Here is a 26,230-nt window from a genome sequence, read left to right on the forward strand (position 1 = left end):
TAAGTGTTAGCGGATCTCTCTCGCTCACTTTTTTCCTTTCTCTCTCTCTCTCTCTCTCTCTCTCTCTCTTTCTCGATCTCCTTTTTTTCACCTTTTCCTCTTCACCGCCTGTCTTTTATGCCTCTCCCTGTATTGTGCTGCTTATTAAGAAACAATTCCTCCCACGCTTTTGGGTTCAGGCTCGGTGAGTGGCAGGCCATTTCTCCACTGTTGTTGTGCGTGAGCAGGCTAAAATGCTCTGTTTAGCCCCACTCGTCCCTCGCCGTCGCTCTGTTTAGCATGCTTAGCACAAAGGCTTCTGTGTAGGACTGAATAAAGGCGCTAGGATTTTCTGTACACACTCATTGTCAAAGAAATAGTTACGATTCAGAAGGAAGATAAAAGTTACCAGGAGCAAAAAAAAAAATGTATTCATATTTATTGAGCTACACATACAGAAGCATGTGTAACATGGCAACATGCCAGATGTTTCAGCATAGAATTGTAGAGGTTCCTAATGGTGTCCGTTGATAATCCATCCAAGCATCTTAACCCTCCTGTTATGTTCATTTGTCAGGAACAGCAATGGTGTTCCCGGGTCAATTTGATCCGGTGCATGTTTAATTAATCCAAGTAATATCCAACATAATAATTATCCAAAATAATAATTATTCGTGGTGTTCCTTACCTCTAACAGGTAGTGGTTCGATCAGGATAATCACTCGTTTTTCCACAAAAAAAAGACATGTTCAAACTTTTTTTTAATGTTTCACTACTTTACTACTTTTAAAAGACCAACATATTAGACACAATAGCTTTGCATAACATTACAACATAACTTTTTTTGTTTATTGCAGGGGGTTATATGATAATTACACTAATTAAGGCAATCAGAAGAAGTGTTATATCTTGAAAAAATATTTTTAACTGTTTTTTAATTTGACTTTTAATTTGACCCGCTACATAACAGGAGGGTTAATCCTAATATGCAGATTAGCGCTGGGTATCGTTTTTAAAATTCCGATACCAATACGATACTTTGAATTCAGTACCAATACCCAAACAATACTTTTTTGGAACCTTTTTCTAAATTCTAAATTTTCTAAAAAAATAAAAAAAAAACCCTCAGATAATTATTCTCACGCAACGTATTTATTTAACAGCCAACAAGAGTAATCTCATTCTCATACTGTCACCATGAGAAACTCCATCTTTCTGGATCGTGTTGGAACAAACAGTGATCATGTTTGTGGCGCCTAATTAAGTTAATTAATAATCATTGATTGTGCTTAAAATACAAATACTAGCTACTAGCACTATGAGCACAATGCTTTTTATGGTTGTTCTCAGTTAAGAGATGAATAATTATTAGTTATAGAGTTATAGAGTTAAGAGATGAAAATGTATTATCAATATACTTGGATTGGATTTGGATGAGGGTTTCCTCACAGATGTTTTTTTTTTTTTTTGAGATTTTAAAGGGTTTGCAAACATTTTTTTTTTGCCTTTTCTTGTAAGTAGACTGTTTAGTGTTTAGTTTAGAAAATCAGTTAACGTATATGTATATATATATCTACTGAACTACAATAGTGTCTTGTGACCTAAACTAGAGGTCAGCCTAATTAGATGACAAGAACTGTGCAGCCTGGTCTATTTTAGCAGTTTGACTTCCCACTCTCCTATAAAGTGTCATATGAAATGTGCAAATGAATAATAACTGTAAATGTAGGTGTTTGGACAAACTGACTCGTACACTACTGTTTCTCATGAGGTGGAATGAGTTTTTTTTGCCAACATTCTGTTGCTGCAAAAGAACACATTTGTGGGTGGACATGAAATGGCCAAGATGAAATATCCAGTTTCTCAAGTGCCAAAAAAACGCTCTGTAAAAAAAATAAATAAATAAGAGATTACTTAAAAATTACGAGTTTCTTTGATTTTACAAAATTGAAAACCTCTAAAATATAATCAAGAGGAAGATGGATGATCACAAGCCATCAAACCAAGCTGAGCTGCTTTCTGAAATTTTTCACCAGGAGTGACATAAAGTGTAAATCCAAAAGCAGTGTGTAAGACTGGTGGAGGAGAACATGCCAAGATGCACCTTGTTTTCTTTGCATTTCAGACATTTCTTATTTTCTGCAAATAAATGCTCTAAATGACAATAATTTTATTAGGAATTTGGGAAAAAAAATTGTAATTCAAATGTAGGTAATAGAATAAAACAACAATGTTCATTTTACTCAAATAATATACCTATAAATAGCAAAATCAAATTAGAGAATCTGATTCAGAAACTGAAGTGGGCTCTTATTTTTTTTCCAGAGCTGTATATTTCGTATATTTAAGAAAAAACTGCGTCATATTGCAATAATATAAAGAGACAGTATATAATGTGTTTATATGCTGTTATCTCATCAATATTCTTTATAGCTCCTGCAGCAGCCGCTCTCAGTACAGCACAGATCTGATACCGATGCTTCAGTAACAGCGCTTTAAGCTTTTCGGATAGATTTTTATCCTATCCGCTCTTATTTTACGCTTTCCCCGAAATTCTCCTCAGATGTGATGGGATTTTTATTATAGGTTTGTATGGATCTAGAGGCTAACCACCTTCCACCTTAGCAAGCTTCTCTCCTCGCTAAGTCGGAGCAGATTTTATTGGAATGTGTTATGGGATATTTCTCGCGATTCCGTCGTCCCGATGTGCGCCAGGGGTGACCGGCGCGAGGAGAGGTCAGACCAGCGCTCAAATGTAATCACAGAGCAGCCTTGTGAATATGAAACTCTGGTGGCCAGTGGATTTATTATTCAGCTGTATCCATCTCCCTGTTCGGCTCGGCGCCGCACTCCGATTCCTGCTATGAAATCTATTAGTCAGGCCTGTGGTGCATTTGAAATTTGCCATGCCTGACTTGAGTTGGGGATGATTCTTTAAAGTTTTGGGGAACTTCAGATTTGGTAGGTAGTTACTGTTTGGTTTCCTCTTTTATAACTTTGAGTTGAGGTGCACATTGAATTCTGCCGTGATTTGAGCAGCCGTGGTTTTATGTTTTTTGGACACAATCCAGGTTAGCACCCGAACATCCCTTTCAGACAGCTTCCTCTTACAGCGTCCACAGTTAATCCTGTTGGATGTGGTTGGTCCTTCTTGGTGGTATGCTGACATTACCCTGGATACCGTGGCTCTTGATGCATCACAAAGACTTGCTGTCTTGGTCACAGATGCGCCAGCAAGACGTGCACCAACAATTTGTCCTCTTTTGAACTCTGGTATGTCGCACATAATGTTGTGTGCATTGCAATATTTTGAGCAAAGCTGTGCTCTTAAGCTGCTAATTGAACCTTCACACTCTGCTCTTACTGGTGCAATGTGCAATTAATGAAGATTGGCCACCAGGCTGGTCCAATTTAGCCATGAAACCTTTCACACTAAAATGTGTACAGGTGTTTCGGTTTCATGGTCCAACCCCTGTATATTTTACCTCAATATAAGGTACTCTTTTAAGTACAATTCTGTACTTATTTTTCTTACTGGATGACTTGAGTATTAATTTGCGATGTAGAAAAAAAGATTTAAAAAATTAAAACAATCGGTTGATGAAGGGTTCTTTAGGTTTGTTGGGTAAATAATGAAGTGGCACCTTTATTCTGTTTATTTATTTTAATCGTGCACACTGCAGCCAAGGTTTTACTGACTGCATACGCTGCAGCAAAGCATCTGGATATTATATTCATTTTATTATGCTTTTAAAAAAAGGGAACAAACACGGCCCGGCCGTAAATCCCACAGCATTCCGAACACGTCCCTGCTTTTCAGCCGAGCCATAAAGCATGGTGCCCTGCAGCCTGGGGACAGAGTGGGGCCAGAGGCTAAGCAGAAGGAATTAAGGCTGCGTTTTATAGCTAGACTCAGCCCTCGCCACCGGCCTGTGAAGGACGAAGGAGGTGGGGGGGGGAAGTGAAGGGAAGAAGACCTTTTGGGAACACTTCCTACGAACACTGTATTCACGATGCATTATAAATGCCTTCGTAATCAGAATCAGAATCAGAATTGCCTTTATTGTCACATGGTCACAAGTACCAGCGAAATTAGCCATCAACCCATCCATACAATAACATACAAGGGGGAAACAGGACAGGACAGGATGCATTATATGACATGCATTATATGACATGCATAATACCTAATAATGACTGTAATAATAGCTCATAAGTACATTGTACAAGGTAGTGTTGTACAATGTAATGCACTATTTGCTTTAATACATTATAATATGCAGCAATGATTTCTCAAATTAGGCTTTTTTTAAAAAGTGTGTAACACATTATAAAGCCTTATATACAGTCATTACTGACTTTAAGTGAAGTGAGTTTTTTATATGCTTTTTAAATGTGAAGTAAATTTTACTATGCATCACTGTAGGCATTTGAAAAGGCATTTAAAAAAAACACTTCACTTAAAGTCAGTAATGACTGTATATAAGGCTTAATAATGTGTCACACACTTTTAGAAAAGCTTAATTTGAGAAAAATTATAGCTGCATATTATAATGCATTATACCAACCTATACCAAATCTGTGTCATATTGCATTACAGCGCTACATTGTACAATGTACTTATGAACAGATGTCATAAGGCATTATAAGCCCTTTCTTTATAAACCCTTACACTTGTAGTTTGTAATGTGAATATTATGAATGTCACTGTAGGTATTTATGAGTTATTATACAGGCTTATTACAGTTATTATAAGGTTATTATACATGCATGTCATATAATGCATTATATAAATGCATTCAAAAGGCATAAGACATGCATAATATGTCATAATGACTGTAATAATAGCTCATAAGTACATATTGTACAATGTGGTGTTGTAATGCACTATAACACCTATTTGGTATATTTTGGTTTAATACATTATAATATGCAGCAATGATTTCTCAAATAAGGCTTTTATACATTATAAAGCCTTATATACAGTCATTACAGGCTTATTACGGTCATTATAAGGTATTTTGCATGTCGTATAATGCATTATAAATGTAATCATAGGAGGTGTTACCGAACTTTTCTCTCTCTTCTTCTTTTTTTTATTCTTTCTTTTTTCTTTTATTGTTATTATTATTATTAGCACAGTTTTTTTTTTCCTCTCCTGCTCGTTTCACGGCAGTCAGCTAAATGGAAGTAGCTTCAGCCCCTTACTTCAGCATGTGTGTGTGTGTGTGTGTGTGTGTGTGTGAGTGTGTGTGTGTGTGTATAGCGGGCTGGCAGCGGCAGGGCTTCAAACGTACGGTGGGTTAAGGTAATAAGGGGGCTCAGGATTAGCATACAGTGACGGGAAGGATACTTTTCCCTCCGCTTTCTCTTCTACTGTCTGCCAGCGTTATGTGGTGGAGGTGCAATGCCGAGTACCGACAGGTCCTCATTACCACCCTCTCCGGCTGCTGAGCTGCAGGTGGAACAGAGGCGAGAGATCCCCCCCCCCCAACCCCTTCACTACTTTTCTTCCTCCTCCTCCTCCTCCTCCTCCTCCTCTTCACTCTATCTATCCTAAAAGTACACACTGCTGAGAAATATCACTCTTCACTCTCCCCAAGGCAAATGCAGTTCCCGGGAAGTTAGTTGGGGCATTGTTAGACTTGGGGGGGGGGGGGGGGGGGAGTTGAAATTCAGGGCTGAGCGTATCTCATTTCTTCCCCCCGCTGCTGCTGCTGCTGCTGCTTTAACGTCAGAGCTTCAGGATGTGCGCTGGGAGAACTTTTCCCATAGCTGTTGCCACACAAGGATTAGCTGGAGGTGTTTTATCACTGTGATCTAGTTGTAGGGTGGAGTGAGGTTCGAGTTTCCACACTGCGGTGGTGTGGTTGGTGTGTTTAACACTAAAAAAAAAACAATTCTTAAACTGTATTCAGCCATCTAACCAAGCTGAACTGCTTGAATTTTTGCACCAGGAGTAAAGGCATAATGTTATTCAAAAGCAGTGTGTAAGACTGGTGGAGGAGAACATGCAAAGATGCATGAAAACTGTGATTAAAAACCAGGGTTATTCCACCAAATATTGATTTCTCAACTCTTAAAACTTTATGATTATGAACTTGTTTTTTTTTTTTGCATTATTTGAGGTTTAAAAGCTTTGCATCTTTTTTGGTCATTTCAGCCATTTCTCATTTTCTGCAAATAAATGCTCTAAATGACGATATTTTTATTATTTAAAATGTCCGTAGTTTATAGAATAAAACAACAATGTTTATTTTACTTAAACCTATGACTTAAAATAGCAAATTCTAAGAAACTGATTCCGAAACTGAAGTGGTCTCTTGTTTTTTTTTTCCAGAGCTGTATATATAATGCCAAATTTACAGTCCACTGTAGCAATCCCATGTTGCATCATAATATACAGTATATTGTACAATGTACAAATGTATGTTATCAGACGTGCAATATCTATAATTATGTTTTACTATAACAGGAATAGTAGCACAAGACTCATTATTTGAATGTACTAAAAGTATTTGCCTCATCTGCTGATTTGACGTGGACATACCCTGCCTTGCCACAGATCCCTCCCTCAGAAGAAGTCTGCTGGCTAATCCTGCTGTGTACTGTTTAAGCTTCTCAACCAAAAATGACTGAAATGGCAGATATTCATCAATTCTTTTGCATGGCGATACAATTTGCACACAATTGCATCAACATATGTTTTACTACTATAGTTTTAAATATATATAAAAAAATCAGTTTTCAGCATGTGTTGCTTCTTCACACTTTATTACATTTCGCAAAAAGTCTTCTCTAAGGAAGCAATAATTTTACATTTTTTTTTGGAAGCAGTGTCTTTTATCATAAATTGCACAAAACAAGTGCATATCAAGGTCTTTTAAACTTCCATTGTCATACATCCTAATGATAAAAATAATATTTCTTTAAGATCTAGCTATTGAAAGGTTGTTTGGGGAACCGATGGCAGATCAGTTTTTAATTAATGAATGTATTTTGATCAGCGTGTCTCAGGGCTTCTTGCTGTTGCTTTGACTGCAACCTTATCGAGCTGATTAGACGTTCTGGACATGCTCGGTGTGAAGCAAAGCTGTGCTAGTCCATCTGTCAAAGGTACCGCGAGATGCTGGGAGATTTGTGTTTGTTTGTTTGTTTGTTTGCTAGTTTAGTTATGCTTCATATCAAAGCAATACACACAGATGCTGTAGAGCTGTATCTGAACTATATTCACTCTCTCATAAACACACACACACACACACATATGCCCCAGGTAGTCAGATAAAACCAGCTATTTAGATAATGCCTACCTTGGGTGTTGGAGTTTTATATGCAGTATTAAATCAAAAGCCGTATTCAGATGGCGTGCTGCTGCTTTGCTTTGCAGAGAATAAATGGCTTTACACCCTGAACATCATTACAGAGTTAATACATTCATACCTGCATTTTTTTTTTTTTACACGTGAACATTACGGCATCTAATAAATTCTAAATAAACAAACTGTACTCTAGAAGTGAGCTTGTTTATAATTTATAAAGTTTTCTTGTTTGTAAGGCAACAGTAGGTCATATTCATAAAACATATACTGTAAGATTTACTGTGACATTAAGAGCAAAGACTAAACAAAGACTAATAACACTGATCAAATAATGATATATCCGATATGCAGCCTTTCCTGCATTTCCATTATTGATTCATAACAGAACACTCTCCTACAAAACAAAAATACAATGAATCAGGCAGCAGGCCTGTCATAATAATTACATTATTGATTTAGCATGCGATATACAGATATGATACCTTATTTTTTTTCCCTACTAAAAATCAAATTAAAGATGATAAAGAAATGTTTGAAAACTAGTTCTTATTTATTTAGTTTTCATTTAAATGTCCCCTTTGTGGTTAAAGTGCCCTCAAACCCCAAAAACTGTGCGCGCGGGATAGTTTCTCTGATTTTGCTATTTATACGTATATGTTTGAGTAAAATGAACATTGTTCTTTTATTCTCTAATTTACAGACAACATTTCTTCCAAATTCCAAATAAAAGAATTCCCTTTTAGAGCATTTAAATGCAGTAAATGAGAAATGGCTGACATAACAAAAAAGACGCAGAGCTTTCAGACCTCAAATAATGCAAAGAAAACAAGTTCATATTCATAAAGTTTTAAGAGTTCAGAAATCAATATTTATTGGAATTACCCTGTTTTTTTATCACAGTTTTCATGCATCTTGGCATCATGTTCTCCTCCACCAGTCTTACACACTGCTTTTGGATAACTTTATGCCTGCACTCCTCAGGCAGTTCAAGCAGTTCATCTTGAAGGTTTGATGTCTTGTGATCATCCTCCATCTTCCTCTTAATGATATATAATATAATAATATATTAATAATAATAGAGTTTTTCAATTTGGTAAAATCAAAGAGGCTCATCATTTTTAATGGGTCTACCCTTGCTTTGTTATTGTAGACCATTAAAATTCTGTTGTTTTTTTTTTTTTTTTTATCATAGACCTTTTTTTGGAGCAGAAATATATGTAAGTTTGAAGGTCTGGACAGGAGACAAGGCCAAAATAGCAGAGTGCCAATGTTTAAAACATTGGTATTTTCAATGGAAATCCTCATGATCTTGGTGATCCTCTTTTTTAATGGTCAAATAAATCATTTAAATGATTTTATATATTTTTTTTAATTAAAGCTATGTATAGTATTTAGTAATAAAGCAGTCCCTTGCATCAATGTGTAACCTGAGTGTGTCTGAGTAAGGAATACACTTTTATTAATGAATTGTACTAAATTGTGGCGAAATGAGCTCTTTTAACAATTAGCTCAATAAGACGTAAGCAAATACTGTCATTAGAGGGAGCTGAGAAATGCATTTCACACACACACACACACACACACACACACACTCTCATACACTCATGCATAGACAGACAGACAGAAACCTCGCGTTGTGAAGTGCTGCTTGACCTCCTAAGCAGCAGCAGAAGCAGCAGAAGCGTTAGGAAAAGACAACGGGCTTCTGTGTGCTGTGAGACAGTTTGCGTTGCCTGTGCAGCTTTAGGGGATGTAATCTGAAAGCAAACAGTGGTTTTAACATCTTCTGTCTCGTGTAGGGCATCATATTACTGTCACTTTACGGGCTGGAGCGGCCATCTCCAGGGAGAACGCCGCGGCCTCCACGTAGCGTCAGCTGCGGAAACAAAGGCAGAATAACTTGGCCAGAGTGAGATTTTAATGGGCCAATTTTCTGTCAGGTTTGTGCCCAGAGGCCTAGATGATCCAGAGGCTGTATTTTTTTGTGTGTGTGCGCGCTCGCTCTGAAGGCCTCCCTGAAAGGCTGTAACAAAGGCTGCACTTTGAATGACACCCAAATCCCACTAGTGGCATGCCATCACCTCAGCCAATGGTGCAGGAAATTCCCCCGCCAGCTCCACTTGGCCCGGCGAGGTATCAGCCTCAACACCTGCCGTCTATCCTGGCTGGATGGTTCAGTGTGTGTGTGTGTGTGTGTTTGTGTGGGTGTGTGTGTGTGTGTGTACAGTATGTGTGTGTGTTCTTGCATACATCGGGGTCCGAGGTGGTCCTAAGAATGTGTGAATGCCTCTTTCTGCTTCAGATCTGGTTATACGTGGACGACGTGCTCATGTGTGAAGTGGCAGAAAAAGGCATGTTTAAACCGTAGGCTGCATACATTACATCTCTTACGCCCTCTGGTGGCTGGCTCCAGTACCACTTTTAACTCCGCCTACTTCCATTCAACTGAATGAGAGACGGCGAAATCTCTAATCTAGAATTACACATCCAGGACTTTTTTTTTGAAAGTTGGGTTTTGTACATTCAGCAAGCCCTCCTCCTGTGTTAATAACCCCCAGTGTTTTTCTGTACAGTTAATATGTTTTATAGGAGTTATTTTGTGATATTTAAAGGGGTGTGGCGATGTGGTGATTGACAGCTGAGGGTGAGTTGATTGACAGGTCGCCTGAGAGCGTGAACACGCACAGTTAGATCTTTCTGACATTCGGATTTTACTGTTAAAAATGACTGAATTTCTGAAGTAATCAATGGCTTGTCCAGCAGTTAACTGTTGTAACAGACTCTCAGGGAAAGGTTTTCTGCATTTTTTTTTTGGTAAGTGTATAATTTCCCTCCATTAATTCATTAGTATTCATACTTTGTTCTTCTCCCTAATATTAGTATCTAGGTAAGTTTTTTAACGTAGCGTTGGGTACTTAACGCTATAGCTAACTAGTTAACTAGGTTAGCCAACTCAGGTTAGCTAAGTTAGGTAACTTGTTTGGTGAAAATGACGGTGAAACGCATTAAAGTATTAAAATATTTCACACTGAATAAAATAAAGAGATATTTATGCTCTACTTAGCTATTAAATATAAACAGGGTTTTATTCAATATAATGCATCGAAACATGTAAGGTAAACTATTGTTTTATCTAAAGTTTATTCCCCTAAGGGGGGGGGGGGGCATATTTTGGCTTCAAAACGCCGTAATGAGAGTGAATGGGGACGTCCTGTTCTTACTCATATACAGTCTATGCTTTAAACAACGTTGCCAATCAGTCACTTTGCACACCAACACACACACACACACACACACACATATATTGGGCTAAGGAAGACCCACGCAGCACAGTGGGATGGCGTGTAGAGGCGAGCTCCTGCACCACAGCCAGAATACAAATGGCCGCCAAACGATGCCCCGCCGCTACTCTAGCAATACTAACATCATTTATAGCAACAATAATGGCCCCTGTCTCCCGAGCCCTGAGGGTGACTGATTTAATTTAACATATCAGAGGTCATTTTTAACAGAGGTGCGCCGCCCGCACACACTCCCGCAGCTTCAGAAACAGCCTGGTGTTCAGCTGATGCCGTGGTTTACCATCAGAATGTTTTTTTTTTAGGAAGTCTATTGGAGATTTGTGTGCTGAAACTGTATATAAAGACATATACAGTAGCTACTGTAGATGATGTTTCTCAGCATACGCTACACTATATTACACTTAATCCTCCTTTTACCCTGGTGGTGGGGATTTAGTGTGTGTTCTGCTACTTCTGAGACTACTTCAGTTTCTGAATCTGTTTCCCTGATTTTGTTATTTATAGGTATATATTTGAGTAAAATTAACATTGTTTTATTGTATAAACTACGGACACGATTTCTCCCAAATTGCAAATAAAAATAGTTATTTAGAACATTTATTTCCAAAAAAATGAGAAATGACTAAAATGACAAAAAAGATGCAGAGCTTTCAGACCTCAAATATATATATATATATAAGAGTTCATGAATCAATATTTGGTGCAATAACCCTGGTTTTAAATCACAGTTTTCATGCATCTTGGCATGTTCTCCTCCACCAGTCTTACACACTGCTTTTGGACAACTTTATTCCACTATTGGTTTGATGGCTTGTGATCATCCACCTTCCCCTTGATTATATTCCAGAGGTTTTCAATTTGGTAAAATCAAAGAAACTCATACTTTTTAAGTGGTGTCTTATTTTTTTCCAGAGGTGTATAAAGTCACATTAACGCACCTCAACATGCCTTTTGCAATCATTTAGTCCCTTGTCACCAATGCTAAAATCAGTCTATTACGAAATGTACAGCAGGCAAGACTTTCGTTACTTTCGTTACTCTGACAACTTTAGAGTTGTCAGAGGTTAAATGATTTTGATGGGAGCCATGATGCTTCTTCTCGTACTCACTGAACGCATCCCATCCAGGTTGGGAAAAAAAAACTGCCCAATCACTCTAAAAACTGATCGGCCTTTGTAGAGAACAGGCCAGTCCGAACCCTCTCTGTTTTTCACGCACTTCATGAATATGCACACGAGGGGAGCGCCTTTCACTTCCTCTCCCTCTCTTTACCACACACGATTGGGTAAAAAAGCTATTGTATTGGATACAATAGCTACAATCATTAAAATTGAATATGACCAATGAACACTACAGGTCAAAGCTTAGTTTCTATTAAAATTGCAGTGAGGAGAAACGCTCCAAGACCACATGTGGAATAAGCACAGATGCAGTTCTAGTTTGTTACCTTAAGCTCATGCTTACTTGGGTTCTGCAGCAAGACAATGATCCAAAGCACACCAGCAACTCCACCTCTGAATGGCTCAAAAAGCAAACAAATTAAAATGAAGCTTTTGGAGTGGTTTAGTCAAAGTGCAGCAAAGAGAAATCCTTCAATCCCACCTAGAAGGCAGCACATGTAAAGTTCAGTAAAGCTCAGATGTGTTTTCACACAGCATTCCGATGTCCCTCGCCCTGCCTCTGTATTCATAAGTCTGCTCCCTGTCTGCTGGGCTGCAGGGCAGGCGATGAAATAATACGTTTGTCTTTAGACAGGAGAATGCTGCGCGCTAACACGCCGGACGGGTGGGAGGTGTGTCGTGCGGCACGCGAAGCCAATATTTCTCTGTTTGGACTGGCAGCCTCGTACGAAGAGAAAGCCCAGCGTCTTTCCCCTGTGGAGGGGATGCTGAGATGTCAGCGAGAGTTACTGAGACATGGCGGCCTTGAGAAACCTCCTTTCACATGAGCTATGAAAGCAGACAGGAGGAGAGCACAAGGCCAGCACGGGGCATTTTACTGTGGACGAGTAACAGGGGAGCTGTACCGGAGGAACACTGGGGGCCACTCAGGTCTTTTACCGTGTTTTATGTTGCCACATTTCTTTTCGTGACATTTTCAAGTGAAATAAAGGAGAAGGCTTTGGCCTTAAAGAAGAAATGTGATAATTTAAGATAAATATATAATAATACTATGTATGTTTGCGATGATGCTCTGGCATGACCGGCTGATCATGCTCATTTCCAGTTATCGCAAATGATAAAAAAAATAAAAAGCAATAAAACATTTTTAATCTGAATTTACAAAAGTATGTTAGGGGACATATACTTTTTTCACTGCACTGTATGTGATCTTAGTCCCATATCCTATGACTTTGTGTCCCATAGGAGCTAAATAATGCTGCACTGGTCTGTGGCATATGTATTCTGGGCTTGTTTCATTAAATCTGTATGTTTTTAGACCAAATTGCTTTGCAGTTTGTTTGCAAGGACAGTTAAAGCCAGAAGCCACCGGTCACAATCATTACCACCCTCTGCTGGTGAGGTAACACTCCATAACCAGTCTACACACTGCTATCTCATGTCTTGTGGCATGTGAGTGTACTTTATAAAACATAGTATTAAGATCATACTATTCAGTATCTTTTAAGTGAAAAGCAAGTATCTCAATTTCTGTTGATTTTTAGTTTACTACATCATTTAAACAGACTAACTGTCCCTCACACTCTTTAATAATTTCTTAATAAATGGCCCAATAGAAATTCTCCAGAATGACCTGAAATAAACTATTTTTACATTGACTTCCATTGAAAGTTAAGAAGGTTTTATCTCTTTACTGTAAATTTGCTGTTTTGATTTTGATTTCTATCAGATACTTCTGAAAGAAAATCAATGTATTATCATATCAATGAAAATATATAATTTCTTGTTTTCTCGTAAGTCTCTTACAAATTAAGTAGTATTAATGCCAGGCTGGCATCAGCAGAAAATGCTTGAATGGGTATCACATGGAATGATTCAGATGGATAACAGTAGGAAAAATTAACGCCTGAAATAGCACACATTCACACTGTGTGCTGTTAGGTTGTTAGATGTGTGTTTCTTCCTGTGGGTTGGGGGAGTGTTAAAAGTAGTGTGAGCATGATACCCTACTTTTAGACGCTCACCTTAAAGATGCCCTAGAATGAAAAAAATAATAATTTTTCTTTCTTTCTTGGCACAGTAAAATAAAGCGAGTTTCGAAATACGGGACTGACAAACTATGAATCACCGTTTTTTCTAATTTTGGAAAAAACATCCGGCGTTACCAAAACAGGCCTGAAAAATAGGGCAATCCCAAAACCTCAAAACTGTTATGCAACAGTCTTGACTCACTCCCAAAACTGGCATACATCCAGCCCACAGCAGAATACCTCTGAGCAACAGCAACTTCCAAAGATAGCTAAGAAAGCATACCAAGGACAGAGTAACAAATAAGGCAGATATGGGATAGTCGAAGACACTGGGAGAAAAATGGAGATCAAACACAAGAAAATGCTTGGTACATAGTGACAACTTGTGTTGGCAATACTTTGCTCTGAGGAAGAAAAACAAAGGGGTCTTATACATACATTTATACATACATCCAGTCCACTAGCAAAACAAGTTTAAGCAACAAGTACTTCCAAATATATCTAAAGGTGCTTTTCCACCGGCATGGGGCCAGTGCTGGTGCCAAGTTCCCGAACGGTTCTTTGCTTTTCCACCACAAAATCACAGGTTCTCGGACAAAAAAGCCAGTGTTGTTCTGGCCCCACAATCTTGCTGGTCCGGAACCAGTGAACCTGTGACATGTGCAGCCAAAGGGCGGGCGTTGAAGCGTCTCCAATGCAAAGTTGTATACAAACCACACCTCCATTCTCTGCTAAAATCGGCAGAAGCAGCTAAATGAAAGAAAATGAATCAACAGTGGTCCACCAAGGACAGCAGCAAAAGTTTCAAAAGGGGCTTGGGTTCCGCCATGTTGTTTTCAAATCATCCCCAACTTCTGTTTACGCCCACATTCACATACGTAGTGAGTGACTCCTCCTGAAAGCAGTGGAAACACAAGCCGGTTCTTAAAAGGTTTGCAGGTTCGCATGGACCTGCACCGGCCCCGACACCAGCACTTTATTGGTGGAAAAGAGGTATAAGAAAGCCCACTAATGTCAGCGTTTGTTGGCAATACTTCGCTCTGGGAGGCGGGTATTGATGCAAAGGCTTAAAACGTAAGAAAACAGTTTAACACGAGGTGATAATCAGCAGGGAATGCAGGAACAATACTGTCTGATTGAGTGGTAAGGAACATTAGACAGGGAGAGGTGTATTATGGGAGATTGAGTCAGAGGGTAGGCCCCTATGTGTGGCATTATATGATGTAATTATAAGCTGGTCAACCATAGAGAGGCACAAAGTAGCAAATATAAGAAAGTGCTTGGCACACAACGTTAGTATTTCTTGGCAATACTTCGCTTTAAGGAAAAGAAAGAAAAGGTACAATCACAGGTTGGTCAACCATAGAATGGCAATTTCCAAACAATCTACACTAAAGTGCCGCAAATTCCGTACATTGTTACCATTTTCTGCTGTAAAATCATGGGTGTCTCTGCCCATACAATGATAGTAACCTCCATACAAGGAGATGAACTAACTGAAGAAATCAGTTAGTTCCATCCTCAGTTAGAAAGCTGTGCTGTGAAAAGTTGCTGTCCTTCAGGTGTGACCTGGTCTAGACAGTCTCTGGTTATTAGAAATCCTAGCGCATCTTTCCCAAGAATTTCAAGCAGGGACGCTAACCCCACTTGTCCGAGCCCAAGTCCCCACAATGACCCTTATTGATCACCGTCTCTGTGTGGCGAGTGTGCTGATGCACATTGGCGGCAACCTCATCATCCAGGTGGCTGCAACGTATCAGTAGTGCCTGAGGTGAGCCGGCGCTCCGTGTAAACATGTCGAGGAGAGCGCCCGCACAAGCCCAGCACTTCATTCATGAGCCGTTACGCGGACTGTATTCATTTATCAATCACAGCATAATTTATAGCATAATTATGCATGATAATTAGAAGGCTGTTCAATCAGTGGTGAATAGATGGCACTATTTTCCCTAACGAACATCATTTGTTAATGAGGGAGAAAAAAAATGGGTGTGACTTTATGATAATGGCTTGTCAAATTCCACACTTTCCCTATCATTACCGTACCCAAGACAAAACTCTCCCCGTGTGCCTGCTGTGGAGATCCAGAGTAGAATGTATTATCATCAGCCCATCGTCAGCTTTGCACGGTTTTCCGACAATTCCCTTCCATCTGGATGGACTGGGAATGCTGGAGTTGGAGCCGTAGACTTTTCCTGCTCGCCCTTGATATTCCAAGGGCCAGATTTACAGATGTAAGAAGGTACAGTGCAAAATGAGTGTACAAAGGTCCATGTTTTGAAGGCACTGCAGCAAAATAACCCTTATTTTTTAAAAAAGATTGAAAAGATAACCCTTAAAAAATAGGGATTTTTGCCTTGCTGATGAATTTATATGCCCAACGTTTGGGCAGTACAACCTTGGAGATTAAAGCACAACTTTTCCATTGGCTCCCTTCAATTACCATCAATGTGTAGTCATTCCCCTGCCTACAATCAGTAGAGAACCTTTTGCATTTCCTTTATGACGCACTCAGAGTACATTTTATTTGCGTCTGAATCTGAGACAGACCATTATTCAGGGTTTCAAATGGAACATCTGACTCACTGTTCACTGTAACTTCTCAGTGGTCTACAGCTCTAACGTGAAATAGTACTCAAGACAAGCCTCGAGTTTTACTTTTCTATAGCATCAATTCTGTTCTATTGGTTAAATTTTAAAATAGTAATTTTTGTACTTCACTCTGCACGTGTCCTGATCTCAGAACTCAGATGTCTCATTTTCTTTGATTTAGTTTGGATCTTATTTGGTCTCGATCTTGACTCAGTCTCTTTTAGACCCAACATTGACATAGTATCTTTTCTTACTGATCTTTTTCTTTCAGACTCGACTTTGACTCAGGCTATCTCACATTCACACACAGTCTTGATCCATTCTCAATCTTATACCAGCTTGGCTTTGACTCTGATGGGTCTTGACTCGGCCTGGCTCTATTTCAGACAGAACTTTGAACTTTGTCTCATTCTCAATCTCTTTCACACTCTGTCTAGACTTAACCTTGATTTGTTTCAGGCTTGGTCTTGACTCAGACTCACTCTCATTCTGGCTAATTTTTGACTCAGTCTCAGTCTTGTTTAAGCTCATCTTTGACTTAGTCTTGATTTGTTTCTGGCTTGGTCTTGACTCAGACTCACTCTCATTCAGACTCATTTTCGACTCAGTCTCAGTCTTGTTTAAGCTCATCTTTGACTCCGTCTTGATCTGTTTCAGGCTTGGTCTTGACGTAGGCTTGCACTTTTTCAGACTCAGTTTTGACTCGTTCTCAATCTCTTTCATACTTGATCTTGTTCTCATTCAGATTCCATCTGGGCTCTTTTATGCAATTTACAGACTAAAGGCCTAGCTGGACAGGATTGGTTTTCAGGGGGTTCTGGGGTAATTTTGACCATCTACGTGTTTTTTCTCAGACGTCCTCTAAAAAAGTTACAGGCTAAATTACCTACTGTTGTTCCTACTGTCGCTGAACTCTGTGGTCCTCCGGTGATTGTATTACCGTCCAGACTGACATCTGTCCGTTTTGTCACCTCACGTTAAATAAAATAGCTATTTGTCCACTGCCACGCACCGTAATTAGACTTTGGGTGCACTTTTCCATGGAGATCCACGTAAAAACAACAGCAAGTGGAAAGGGGGGAAAGGCTACTGAACGTGACATCATGTGACCGAGAAAGCCAAAAAAATCACTGGTCCTCCTGTTTTTTTCAATCGCAGTCCGGATGCTTAAGTTTTATCACTGAGTAGAAGGGTGAAATATTTTTCACAGATGTTTCACAAACTTTCTTAAATGTTTCTTAAACAGGTCCAGCTTGCTTTAGTTTTCCTCTATTTTAGACTCAGTCTTGATATCATCTTGCATTTTAATCTTTTTCAAACTGGCTCTTGAATTTGTCTCACTACATCAAAAATATCCAGACCTTGCTTGTATAAACTAGACTCAGAAAGATGCATAGCTGTGTAGACTCAGTTTTAACTCAGTCATAGACGCATTTGTGTCCCAAGATAGAAGATAGCAATGAACATCTGATGGTTGACTGTTGACAACAGCTGTGTTTTCCACTGTCAAGATAGCAATTCACAAGAAATGTACCTAAATACACCTCACTTCCAGACCACCATGCCTGTACATCTTTGCTATTTAAGCAACATAGCCACAAGACCAAAAATATAAGTCTTTTTCCTTTTACTTTTTCACTCCACATGTGCATGATCAACCAATAACTAACTAACTAATGCAGCTATTCTACATTTTCATAACAGCAGTGGCGATGTTTGACAGGATGCTGGTTATCAAAGCAAGATTGAAGGTGGGAGTTAAAAGCTGGGAGGCTCTATAGATTTCAGATATTGTAATGTCGAATTAGTCCTAATTTACACATGAAGTTCTTCTTTCTATTTCCTGGTTTGTGTGCCTCTGTTTCTAATGACCTTCCCGGGCAATTAGAGGAGAAGCTCCATTAATTATCGGCTTTGGTGCAACCAGACTGGCACTTTACAGAATCCACAGGAAACTTTATCAAAGCCCAAGACCCGCAGGAGAGCGATTTAACACCACTTTCCGCCTGCTTAGGATTCAGTGTCTTCTTAATCAAAGGGCATCTGTGTTTTCTCATCCCGGAGACTGAGAGGTTTGGGATCTTTTGTGGCTGAGTGTGTGAACGTTGCGTGTAGGTATGAGTAGGTACGCGTGCAGGGTACATGTGTGTGTGTGTGTTGATGCGCCTCATACATATTGCAAGATCAGTGCAGCCAACAATGTCATTGGATTAAGCGACAGCTTCCCATGGGTGGGCATGACACTGTTACTGAATAAATGATTCTGTCAGATTACCTCAGTCTCAGTGCCAGCCTGCCAGCCACATCAATGTGAAAGTGCAATGAGCTCGCAAAGATACATATCATGTCAAACACTGTCCTGCTGGGAGCGCCGGCGCGTAAATGCGGAACGTAATGAGGGGCGAAATGTGAGGGAATGGAAGTGACGTACTGTATATTTGAGCTGTAGACTGAATAGATAGCTATGTGCTGATGTACAGGATTATCCGTTAAATGAAAGCTTCATGGTTGGGCGGCCATATAGTTCAAGGGCAAATTGTCTGGAAGATTTCTTCCGGGTGTGTTTACACTCGTCAGCTTTGATTCGTTGGTGCAGTTTGTTTGAGGAAGTGTGAACGCTGCATTTTAAATTCTGGTGCAAATCAAACACAAGTGGACTGAGACCACCTAAACAGGTGGGTCTTGGTATGTTTTTTTTTTACATTAATTCTTGTGTGGCCTGTTTGTTTGAAATATAAACACAGTACAAACCAGAGGCATATAAGCAATAAACAAAAACAGGATGTGATGTCACCAGATGATTGTGTTGTAGTTAAAAAAATGTGACTTACGTCCCATTGAAATGCTTACTGCTGCTTGAGAAAGCCATGAAAACACTCTAAACTAATTTCAATATGCTACTCAATATGCCACTGGGTGACTGGCACCTGCCACTCAACCCGCCACTGGCTCACTGACACTTTCCACTGTTCGACTGGCACCTGGAACTCAACCTGCCACTGACTAAGTGTCACCTGTTACTTTGTCTAACATTGGCTGAATGGCACCTTTCATTAACCTTCAACTGGCTGACTGACACTTTCCATTGGTCAGCTGGCAACTGTAACTCAACCTGTCACTGAGTGTCACCTGTCACTCTGGCTGAATGGCACCTTTCACTCTGTCTAACATTGGCTGTTTGGCACCTTTTTTACTCTGTCCAACATTGGCTGAATGGCAACTTTCACTCTAATATTGGCTGATTGGCACCTTTCACTCTGTCTAACATTGGCTGATTGGCACCTGTCACTTAACCTTCAACTGGCTGACTGACACTTTCCACTGGTAAACTGGCACCTGTAACTCAACCTACCACTGAATGTAACCTGACACTCAACCTGGCACTGGCTGCCTGTTACAGCCACTTAACCTGCCTTTGGCAAGCTGTTACAGCAACTCAACCTGCCACTGGCCGACTGGCACCTGCCACTCAACCTGCCAGGTCTAGAAGAAAACAACTCTTGTTATAGTATAGAATACAATTACATAGAAGTTTAAGAGCTTTATTATTATTATTATTTCAGCCATTTCAACCTCAAATAGACACTGAAGCAACATGACGTTTCCAGAACCACAGACTGCACGATGAACCTGTACTGAACTTATAACAGAACTTCAAGAAACTTCGACATAATGCAAATGTTCACTATTAGCTAAAGGCTTTTCTAGAACCAAATACTGTTTATGAGTCAAGACGTGCCCTCTTGTAAAACATTATCAGTGAATATGATTGGATGGCAGTTGTCTAAAGGCTGAAAGAAACTTAAGAATCTCTGATAAAGTAACTGATGGAAATTATGAAAATCTAGCTTTCAGAAGATCTCCTTTGAAATGTTGTGCACTTTGAATGTATTTCTCATAACAGAACCTCACAGATCTGCTTCTCGAGAAACCTTTTTAAGGTCTATGCTCCAATTCTCCTCCAGAGTCTAATTCCCCAGCTGTATTCCATGGAGTATCTCCTGCATCGTGGCTTCTGCTCTGTACATCCATCCCTTCCGCTGGCCACACATGGATCCAGGTTTAAAGCAGTAAAGACTTTGTTTGTTCCACATTTATGGACGTAACAGGAGTGAGTGGCACTTGGCTAAAGCCTTTGTCTGGTTCTATCCCGCTTGCTGATGCAGGCGGCGGCTCTGGGACTGAAAGCTGGGATAAGTAGGATCAGGATCCTGACGGATGGGCTGGAATGGAAGAGCGGTCACCTTTGCTAGCATGACATTCGCCGAGTCATCCTCGATACATATGGATTCGGCTGCCTTGACATTTAGCGGAGTCGGTGTTCGTGTGACGCATTGGTGAAACGGAGGATCTGAGGCTTGACTTCAGAAGGTTTGAGGGACAGTGAGGTTAGAAGTGATGCTGAAGGTTTGATTTACAGTAAATAGCTGTATTCCATTGTTACATTAGTATGGATAATTAATGTCATGATGCTTGAAAGAATTCCCTGGTGCATGATGCAGTGCTGGGAGGCAGGGTGTGACCCATTAGACTGGTAAAGTACTTGCTTCCACTCAACCTGCCGCTGGCTGACTGATACTTTCTACTGGTTAACTGGCACCTGTAACTCAACCTGCCACTGAATGTCACTGTCGTTAACGTGCCACCGACTGGACTCATCCAACATCACTACCAAGACATTAGCACACTGGCAACCAGGATTTTATCACATCAGTAAAACTGTTTGACATTGGCTAATTGGCACCTGACACTTTTCACAAGTCAATTGGCCCCATTTAAGTCAACATGTAAACCCAACACTATTGCAGTGTAAATTGCCATTGACTGGACTCATCATGCAACATCATTACCACGACATTACCATGTTACCACGACGTTACCAGGCTTGTCCCACATCAGTAACACTGTCTGACATTGGCTGATTGGCACCTGCCACTCAACCTACCGCAGAGTGTCACTGTCACAGCGTTAACATGCCGCCAACTGCCCTTATACAACATCACTACTACGGCATTAGCATATTACCAGAACATTACCATTTCCGCCGGGTAACTCCTGTGGATCTTTCCCTTTACCTTTCATAAATACTTGTGGTAGGTGAACTTTGGAATGAATGCTTTTGTGTGGAACACTGTAATAATAATGGTTCTGGGTAGGTTCTGGACCCACTGTGATTGTGGGCAGATAATAAGATGGATAGATGGATGGATGGATGGATGGATGATCCAACGCTTTGTACTCAGACTGTCTTTAACTAATATAAATCTCTCTTTATTAAGGTGCAAGTAGTTGTTCAGTCTTCAGTCTATACATAATGAAGATCACTATGTTCTTCACTGCATTCAGAATACATAACAGCTTATTGCCCACCCATACTGTTACCTTTATTGCAGCTTCATTAGCGTTGCGCTTGCTTGAGCGAGGAGGGAAAGGAGATGGAAAAACACTATGTACAACAGGTTTTCTTTCATTAGAGTGTTGAGTGGCCTCTCTTCCGGTAATGAAGCTCGTTATTGTTAATCACGTCTGAGAGGAGAGAGGAGAGAGTAGAGAGCAGGAGTGAAGCTTCATGAAGTAAAGCTACTGGATCTGAGTGCAGTTTTAGGGGCTGGAGGAGGTAGAGAGGGCAAATCCTGGATTCTAGGAAATAAGGGTTGCAGTTCTTCAGCATCTCTGATGTAGTGTTGCCAACGAAGTTCACTGTGTGCCACAGAATCCAGTCCAGGGTTTATTTTGGAGCCTTTTTGGCAGAAATGAAAAGTTCTACCAGAAAAACTCCAGAGGCAGGGCGCCGAGTGATCCAGCAGTCTAAAGCACTGCTACGATAGATAGATAGATAGACAGATAGATAGATAGATAGATAGATAGATAGATAGATAGATAGATAGATAGATAGATAGATAGATAGATAGATAGATATATGCATAAAAACTTAACACATACCTTCCACCCCATCCCCATATACAGCCCAGAACATAAAACACATATATAATCACATACACTGCAGACAGAGTGAGTCAGGTCAACAATTCTGTTGGTGTCACAGAGAAAAAAAAAAAAAAAAAAGCTTTTCCCAAAGCATGCCCGTTTCCATACTATGAACAGGAGGTCGCAGGTTCGAACCCCGCTCATGCAGCTTTGCCATCAAGCTGCCGACACTCAGAGGGAGCACAATTGGCCCTGCTCCCTCCTGGTGGATAGATGGCTCTTTCTCCCCACATCACTCCTAGGGTGATGTCTGCAGCACAGGGCGTCTGTGAGCTGATGTACCGGAACCGAGCCACTGCGTTTTTCTCCAAGTGCACTGTGATACTACTCGTCAAGAGTTAATTACTTGAATTTCTTGCCTCTTAATGTGTTTGTTTGAGAGCATCAGTTGTAAAGTTGTGAAGAGCCAGAGTTGGTATACAGTGAATACCCTTAAAAAAAAAAAAAAAAAAAAAAAACTTTGAAAGTGTCCCCAAGTGCAGCTGCAAAGACAATTAAAAACGTTATGATGAAACTGTCTCTCATCAGGACCGCCCCAGGAAAGGATAGCCAGGAGTTACCTCTGTTGCCCAGGATAAGTTCATCAGCCTCTGAAAGTTACCAGCCCTAGAAACCGCAAGTTACCAGCACCTAAATGCTTCAAAGAGTACTTCGCTTTGCTAAACACATTTAAGTTACTACATGATTCCTTATGTGTTTCTTTATTTATATACATTGACTTCCATTGAGACACATGATTTTTGTGCCGAAATACTCTCTAACATCTGGTGTCCAACGACAAGAGTCCAAAAGTTCTACCAAACAAGTCTTGCGTCTTTATGTGGGGTCAGCTCTCTGATGGCCAGGTACTTCTTTTAGTGTTTCAGGTTGCAGAGTAGATGGATCCATAAAGGCAGTAATATTCCGGCTGTTACAGGGCGCTAATGAGGCCTGAAATGTGCGAGAGGTTTTGATGTAGAGCAGAAGGTCGTGACGGGTGACCTCGGCGACGCTGATTAAATTATACTGCCACAGGGTCAATATCACACGCTCTGTGTTTTTGATACTTTCCTGGCTGGGGTTGTTCTATTACTGTCCAGAAGATGAAAGACAGTCTTATGGGACCACGTTCCCCTGCGTTAACCTTTCACCTCATCTTCAGCAGTATTGATGACGCCTCGGGAGACATAGTGCCTTTATAGTACCTTTCGGGACCTCCCCGGGCAGACGTGAAAATAATGTCCAAAATATACAGTTCAGCTTTCACTCAGGGTGGATTGATTGAAGACAGGAATACAGTAGGAGCGGTGCGTCGCTGAAGAAGACTCCAGAAGCCGAATATTGAACTGTCAGTAGTTTTTAAATGGACGGGGAGGAGGAGGATGAGGAGGAGGGCCGGCGATTATATTGTAAATCTCTGTCATCCAGTTTTATTGCAAACATTCTATTGATTGGAATGATGGTTGAATTTAAAACCGGGCTGATCTATATTTCATTTGCTTTCTGATTGAAAGCCATTATAAAATAATTTAGCCAGCATGAGGCGCCATTGATTTTCATCCTCCGAAAACTGTATCTGCTTGTAGTTACCGCGCACAGCCCATTTCTGCGTGGATTAATTGCTGAAAGTGAAAGTTCGCTTATCTGACGTCGCGTTATGGTTTTATTTACAACTCCCCTCATTAGTCTCTGATTTCCGGCTTCTAAATGGGCATTGATTGCGAAAGGAGTTGTGAGTGCATTCAATTATTGCTTTAATTGGTTAAGATGTTAAATGATTTGAGAGCATGGGTGTGTGTGTGTGCTTCACTGTGTGTGTGTGTGTGTGTGTGTGTGTGAGAGATCTGTTGGAAACCAATCTTGGGTTTGTGAAAGGCACTATATCAATAAAACATTACATTCTAATCTGTTGTTTTCTCTATAATGAAAAGGCCACATCAAAACAAACCTCAATTATGTTTCTCATTTATTTACGAATTATTTATGCACTCATTTACTATTCTCTTTACATTTATCAAAACACAAAAACACACACTATCATTATCATGTCTCTTAATAACGATAATGTGCGTGTTTTAATAGTGACATATAATAAAGCACTGCTTTTGTGAATATACAGTTTAATAGCATATTGTATGTACTTACCTTTTCATTTAAACCGAAACACTGTCGTAACTCTTGATGGCTCAAGATGTGGTCACCTATTGAGACTTAATGAGTATCTGGATAGGTATACTTTATGTTTTCAGGATTATAGTACCTGTGCTTCTGTCCTATCACTGTACAATAAGTGGAAGTGTCACCTTACAAAAGGAACCAATCATGGGGACACGGGCATGGATAGCATTTATACCCAAGTTAGGGTACAGGACCTGCGGAGAAAGCACACCCAGGTCCAAAACAAAATGTGTGAAAAAGCTATTGTTAAAACGCCCTTAATGTGACTAGTAATTTGGCTCGTGTTTACACTTTCATTTTCATGAGGCAAGTTTTTAACCAGATTTGATTGTGTTTCTCAAGATGCATGAAGGTACCAGGTGTAAAAAACATAGTCTGTAAGTTCACTTGGACGCAAATCCAGCTTATACATCGACGATAAACAGAATAAAGAATAAAATAACATTGCTGGTACCTTTAATAAGCTGCTGGCGAACCTTCACAGCATGAACGAGCAGGTCAGAATCCTCTGCTGAGACTCGCAAAAAAGCACCACGCTGTTAAGATACAAACGTGCCAAAGTCAGAGCTCACCTGGCTCTTAAAGGGAATGACAACTGGCACACTGATTGGTTTATTTCACGTTAAGCCTAAAACACAGCCATGATTAATTAAGATAATTAGTACATTGTTGTGTGTAAATATATGTATGACTGTGCCCAGATATGGATTGGCACTAGAGGTTAGATCGGGCCCAAAAAATCCGACCCGACCCAGCCCGAGCCTGTGCACGTTCTGCCCGAGCCCGACCCAACCCGAACCATAAACTGTCATTATGAGCCCGAGCCTGACCCAACCCGCCCCATAAACTGGCTGTTTTCGGGGCTGTTTGAATGAGCGAAATATGATCAGAATTATGTTAATTAACACTGTAACAAAGAAGCATAGAACTATTATTGAATTAAAATGATTTTTAAGAACAGCTACACACAGTGCTGCAAGTCAAACGCGGAGAGAGATGGAGAGAGATGGAGAGAGAGAGAGAGAGAGAGAGACAGAGAGAGAGAGAGAGAGAGAGAGAGAGAGATTTGCGTGTTCTGGTGTATGAGCTACTCACAGGTAAAGGTTCTCACATACTGTATCTCCTGTTTCTCTTTTATCTCCTCGTGCTCATATTCTAGTCCCATACATAATTCTGCAGCTCCCTCAGTGTTTCTGTCGGGATTTGCGGCTAGCGCGAGCGCTTTCAACTAACACCGCGGACCGCGAGGTGCTGCCGTGCTGCCGCTGTTGTGCCGAATCCGACTCCCTGCTGAATCCGACTCCCGCTTCACGGACAGAATCGGCACAACACAGAGCTTATAAATAAATTATTTTTTTCACTTTCAGTTTTCGTTATTTGGTTTGTTTTCGTTAACATAATAATTGGTTACTTAGCAACATTGTGATTATCACACCAGAGCTTTATTTAAAAATAAAAATATAATTAGAAAACAGATGCCTACATCTCAGACTATTTTCTAGAGCCCGACCCGACCCAGCCCGAGGAAGTTGTTGGGAATCTCGGCCCGAACCGACACGATTTTTGGGCAGACAATCTAAGCTCTAATTGGCACTCTGTCCTGGGTAAATACTGTAGTGCCCGATGCAGTCCTCCAGGTGGGCGGTTGTTTCCGGTTTAGAGTACGCTGCGTGCTATTGGCTGCCGTTTCTCATCGATGTGTAATAATGTGCTTGTGTGTAAAACGTGTGAATTGTAAAGCG

At 40.2% G+C, this 26,230-nt stretch overlaps 1 protein-coding gene across 5 annotated transcripts in view; it reads left to right on the forward strand.

Annotated features, from left to right (window-relative positions):
* cadm2a (cell adhesion molecule 2a) overlaps positions 1 to 26,230 on the forward strand; it is a 592,466-nt gene that overhangs the window by 490,688 nt on the left and 75,548 nt on the right. The gene's annotated exons all lie outside the window — the stretch shown is intronic.

This window comes from Astyanax mexicanus, chromosome 20 (assembly GCF_023375975.1).
Source record: "Astyanax mexicanus isolate ESR-SI-001 chromosome 20, AstMex3_surface, whole genome shotgun sequence".
Classification (NCBI taxonomy): Eukaryota; Metazoa; Chordata; class Actinopteri; order Characiformes; family Acestrorhamphidae; genus Astyanax; species Astyanax mexicanus.